The sequence below is a fragment of the Mus pahari genome, unplaced genomic scaffold (assembly GCF_900095145.1).
Source record: "Mus pahari unplaced genomic scaffold, PAHARI_EIJ_v1.1 scaffold_7408_1, whole genome shotgun sequence".
Lineage (NCBI taxonomy): Eukaryota > Metazoa > Chordata > Mammalia > Rodentia > Muridae > Mus > Mus pahari.
In genome coordinates, this window is record NW_018392877.1 from 41,155 (window position 1) to 47,312 (window position 6,158).

General features: G+C 36.7%; 1 pseudogene; it reads right to left on the reverse strand.

The window, feature by feature from the left end:
* Positions 1-2,314: 2,314 nt before the first annotated feature.
* The window catches only part of LOC110315231, a 6,472-nt pseudogene continuing 2,628 nt past the window's right edge, over positions 2,315-6,158 (reverse strand).

A 6,158-nucleotide genomic window follows, 5' to 3' on the forward strand; every position in this document is an offset into this window, starting at 1 on the left:
TATCATCTGCAAATAGTGACACCTTTAATTCTTCTTTACCAATTTGCATCCCCCTTGATCTCATTTTGTTGTCTTATTACTCTAGCTAGAAATTCCAGTACTATATTGAATAGATATGGGGAGAATGGGCATCCTTGTCTTGTCCCTGATTTTAATGGGATTGCTTCAAGTATCTCTCCATTTAATTTGATATCGGCTGTTGGTTTGCTGTATATTGCTTTTATTATGTTTATTCATTGGTCTTGAATTCCTAATCTGTCCAATACCTTTTACATAAAGGGGTGTTGTATTTTGTCTAATGCTTTTTCAGCATCTAATGACATGATCATGTGATTCTTTTTCCTTGAGCTTGGTTATATAGTGGCTTACATTAATGGAATTTTGTACACTGAAACAACCCTGCATCTCTGGGACAAAACCCACTTTATCATGGTGGATGATGGTTTTGATGTGTTCTTGGATTCAGTTTGCGAGAATTTCATTGAGTATTTTTGTATTGATATTCAGAAGTGAAATTGGTCTGAAGTTCTCTTTTTTTGTTTTTTGTTGTGTCCTTGTGTGATTTAAGTATCAGAGTAATTGTGGATTCATAAAATGAATTAGGTAGTGTTCCTTCTGTTTCTTTTTATGGGGTAGTTTAAGAAATATTAATATTAGCTCTTCTTTGAAGGTCTGGTAGAATCGTGCACTAAAACCAGCTGGCCCTGGGCTTTTTTCGGTTGGGAATTGTTTAATGACTTCCATTTCCTTAGTGGATAGGGCCCTGTTAAGATTGTTTACATGCTCTTAATTTAACTTTTGTACATGGTATGTGTCTAGAAAATCATCCATTTCATCTAGATTTTCCAGTTTTGTTGAGCATAGCCTTTTGTAGTAGGATCTGATTAATTTTTTTTTTAATTTCTCAGTTTCTGTTATGTCTCCCTTTTCATTTCTAATTTTGTTGATTTGAATACTGACTCTGGACCCCTAAGTTAGTTTGGCTAGGGGGTTATCTATCTTGTTGATTTTCTCAAAATTGAAACAACAAACAAGCAAAAAAAAAATTTCTTTTGGTTTTGATGATTCTTTGTATTGTTCTCTTTGTTTCTAATTGGTAGACTCCAGCTCTGAGTTTGACTATTTCCTGACCTCTCTCCTCTTGCATGTGATTGATTCTTTTTGTTCTAAAGTTCTCAGGTGTGCTGTTAAGTTGCTAGTGTAGGATGTCTCCAATTTCTTTACCAGGGCACTTAGTGTTATGAATTTTCCTCTTTGCACTGCGTTTATTGTGTCCCATAAGTTTTTTTATGCTGTGTCTTAATTTTCATTGAATTCCAGGAAGTCTTTCATTTCTTCTTCTTCTTCTTCTTCTTCTTCTTCTTCTTCTTCTTCTTCTTCTTCTTCTTCTTCTTCTTCTTCTTCTTCTTCTTCTCCTTCTCCTTCTCCTTCTTCTTCATTATTATTATTATTATTATTACTATTATTATTATTTCATCCCTGACCAAGTTATCATTGAGTAAAGAGAGTTGTTCAGTTTCCGTGGGTATGTGGGTTTTCTGTTGTTTTTCTTGTTATTCAAGACCAGCCGTAGTCCATGGTGATCTGATACCCAACCAAGAAGACATAGAATCTGAAGAGAACACCTCCATTAAATACCATGCCGGCAATTGATGGATAGGGCTACCCACCTATCTCAAAAACTTTAGCCCAGAAATTTTCATGTATAATGGAAACACAAGGACAAAAAATGGAGCAGCTACTGAAGGAACAGCCAGTTAGAGACCCCACAGTGGGATCCATACCATCTACAGGCAGCAAACCCTGGCACTATTGATGATGCCAACAAGTACTTGCAGAAAGGAGCCTGGTACAGCTGTCCTCTGAGAGTTTCTGCCAGCACCTGACTAAGACAGATGCAAATACTCACAGTTAGTCATCTAATTAAAACTGAGAACTCCAATGGAAAAGTTAGGGGAAGGAATGAAAGAGCTGAAGAGGAGTGCAGTGCCTTAGGGAGAACAACAATATCAAATAACCAGACCTCTCAGAGCTCCTGCGTATTCATGGGTGGTTTCATGGCTCCTGCTGTGTATTTATAGAGTATTGCCTTATATGGTATCAGTGGTGAGGTACTTGATCCTGTGGAGGTTTGTTGTCCAATGAAGTTAGATGCTAGAGGGATGAGGCAAGAATGGGTGGCAGATGGGGGAGCAACCTCTTACAGGCAAAGAAGAGTAGGATGGGATGGGGAGTTTATGGAGGGGATACCAGAAAGGAGATAACATTTGAAATGTAATTAAATAAAATAATAAAAAAATACAATTTAGTTGAACTAAGTCTGCAAATCTGTCAGCACATTGATTATTCTCTTATCAGAACTGATTTGTATCAAAAGAGTAATTATAGGATAGGCATTCACCACAAACTTCTGAATAGTCTGGATGATAGGGTCATATATCCATAACAGTTCTGAGGTGGATGAGATGGTGAAGTCCAGCCAGTAAATGACCACAAAGAAAACCACCAGCAGCAAGATGGCCTGGGTAGCTCTTTTTTCAAGGGAAGCTTTCAGATGGCTGATACTATGAAGATCCCTGTATTGCCCCTGCTGTCTGCACAAGATAATCACCATGTATGTGCTTATGGTTAGTGTGATTCCTACAAGAAAAGTATCTCTGGAGAGAAAAACTTTTAAAAACAATCCACTGATGATGTAGTTTATGGGGAAGAGTGACCAAGATTTAGTTCATGTGGTTGGTTTCACTTACATTGGTAAAACCATCAACAGAAGAAACCTGGTTAATATTGTAGAACAAATTGAAAGATCAAATACAGAAGAATGCATAGATAATGCACATTTGTTCCCCATTCTAAGAAGGAACTAAGTATCCACACTTTGGTTTTCCTTCTTCTTGGGTTTCATGTGTTTTGCAAATTGTATGTTGGGTATTCTAAGTTTCTGGGCTAATATCCATTTACCAGTGAGTGCATATCGTATGTGTTCTTCTGTGATTGGGTTACATCGTTCAAGATGATATCCTCCAGATACATCCATTTGCCTAAGAATTTCATGAATTCATTGTTTTTAATAGCTGAGTAATACTCCATTGTGTAAATAAGGCTGCTATGAACATAGTGGAGCAGGTGTCCTTATTAAAAATTGTAACATATTCTGGGTATATGCCCAGGAAAGGTATTGTTGGATCTTCCAGTAGCACTATGACCAATTTTCTGAGGAAACACCAGAGTGTTTGTACCATCTTGCGATCCAACCAGCAATGGGGGAATGTCCATTTTTCTCCACATCCTAGCCAGCATCTGCTGTCACCTGAATTTTTGATCTTAGCCATTATGACTGGTGTGTGGTGTAATCTCAGGATTGTTTTCATTTACATTTCCCTGATGATTAAGGATGTTGAACCTTTTTTCAGGTGCTTCTTAGCCATTCAGTATTCCTCAGTTAAGAATACTTTGATTAGCACTGTACCGCATTTATAAATAGGTTCATTTGATTTTCTGGAGTCCAGCTTCTTGAGTTCTTTTTATATAATGGATATTAGACCCCAATCAGATTTAGGATTGGTAAAGATCCTTTCCTTTTTGTGGCCTTTTTGTCTTACTGACAGTGTCTTTTCTCTTACAGAAGCTTTGCAATTTTATGAGGTCCCATTTGTCGATTCTTGATGATCTTACAGCACAAGCCATTGCTGTTCTGTTAAGGAATTTTTCCCTGTTGCCCATATCTTTGAGGCTTTTTTTTTCCCCACTTTCTCCTCTAAAAGTTTCAGTCTCTGGTTTTTCTGGAGTTTCTTGATCCACTTAGACTTGAGCTTTGTACAAGGAGATAAGAATGGATCAATTAGCTTTCTTCACATGTTAACCTCCACTGGATGGTTTTAGCTCCTTTGTCAAAGATCAAGTGACCATAGGTGTGTGGGTTCATTTCTGGGTCTTCAATTCTATTCCATTGATCTACCTGTCTGTCACTGTTCCAGTACAGTTTTTATCACAATTGCTCTGTAGTACAGCTTGAAGACAGGCATGGTGATTCCACCAGAGGTTCTTTTATTGTTGAGAATAGTTTTGATATCCTAAATTTTTTGTTATTCCAGATGAATTTGCAAATTGCCCTTTCTGACTCTGAGAACAATTGAGGTGGAATTTTGATGGGGATTTCATTGAATCTGTAGATTGCTTTCGGCAAGAGAGTCATTTTTTACTATATTAATCCTGCCAATCCATGAGCATGGGAGATCTTTCCATCTTCTGAGATCTTCTTTGATTTCTTTCTTCAAAGACTCAGAGTTCTTAACTTACAGATCTTTCACTTCCTTAGTTAGAGTCCCACAAAGTTATTTTATATTGTTTGTGACTATTGTGAAGTGTGTTGTTTCCCTAATTTCTTTCTCAGCCTGTTTATCCTCTGTGTAGAGAACAGCCACTGTTTTGCTTCAGTTAATTTTATATCCAGCTAATGCTGTTTATCAGGTTTAGGAGTTCTCTAGTGGAATTTTTAGGGTCACTTATATATACAATCCTATCATCTGCAAATAGTGATATTTTGATTCCTTCCTTTACAATCTGTATCCCCTTGATCTTCTTTTGTTGTCTAATTGCTCTGGCTAGGACTACAAGTACTAAATTGAATAGGTCGGAGAAAGTGGACAGCCTCGTCTAGTCCCTGAATTTAGTGGGCTGGCTTCAAGTTTCTCTCCATTTAGCTGGATGTTGACTACTGGTTTGATGTATATTCCTTTTACTATGCTTAGGTATGGGCCTTGAATTCCTGATCTTTCCAAGACTATTGTTATGAATGGGTGTTGGATTTTGTCAAATGCTTTCTTAGCATCTAACGAGATGATCATATGGTTTTTGTCTTTGAGTTCGTTTATATAGTGGATTACGTTGATGGATTTCCATATATTAAAACATTCCTTTATTCATGGAATGAAGCCTACTTGATCATGATGGATGATTCTTTTGATGTGTTCTTGGATTTGGTTTGAAAAAATTTTATTGAGTATTTTTGCATTGCTATTCATAAGGAAACTGGTCCAAAGTTCTCTTTCTTTGTTGAGTCTTTGTGTGGTTTAGGCATCAGAGTAATTGTGGCATCATAGAATGAATTGGGTAGAGTACCTTCTGTTTCTACTTTGTGAAATAGTTTGAGGAGAATTGGAATTAGGTCTTCTTTGAAATTCTGATAGAACTCTGAACTAAATCCATCTGGTCGTGGGCTTTTTTTTGGTTGGGAGATGATTAATGACTGCTTCTATTTCTTTAGGGGATATGGAACTATTTATATCATTAATCTGTCCAGTTTTAACTTTGGTCCTTGGTATCTGTCTAGAAAATTGTCCATTTCATCCAGGCTTTCTAGTTTTGTTGAGTATAGTCTTTTGTAATAGGATCTGATGATGCTAAGAGTTTCCTCAGGTTCTCTTGTTATGTCTCCCTTTTCATTTCTGATTTTTTTGATTAGTATACTGTCCCTGTGCTCTCTAGTTAGTCTGACTAAGGGTTTATCTATCTTGTTGATTTTCTCAAAGAACCAGCTCCTAGTTTTGTTGATTCTTTCAATAGTTCTTTTTGTTTCCACTTGGTTGATTTCAGCTCTGAGTTTGATTATTTCCTGCAGTCTACTCCTCTTGCTTGAATTTGCATCCTTTTCTTCTAGAGCTTTTATGTGTGCTGTCAAACTGGTAGTGTGAGCTCTCTTTAGTTTCTTTTTGGAGGCACTAAGAGCTATGAGTTTTCCTCTTAGGAATGCTTTCATTGTGTACCATCAGTTTAGGTATGTATGTTATGGCTCCATTTTCATTAAATTTTAGAAAGTGTTTAATTTCTTCTTTATTTCTTGACCAAGTTATCATTGAGTAGAGGGTTTTTCAGCTGTCACATCAACATTGGCTTTCTAATATTTATGTTGTTATTGAAGATCAGCCGTAATCTGTGGTGATCTGATAGGATGCATGGGGTAATTTCAAAATTTTTGTATCTCTTGAGGCCTGTTTTGTGACCGATCTTATGGTCAATTTTGGAGGACGTACAATGAGGTGCTGAGAAGAAGGTATACCTTTCGTTTTAGGATAAAATGTTCTGTAGATATTTGTTAAATCCATTTGTTTCATAACTTCTGTTAGTTTCACCATGTCTCTGTTTAGTTTCTGTTTCCA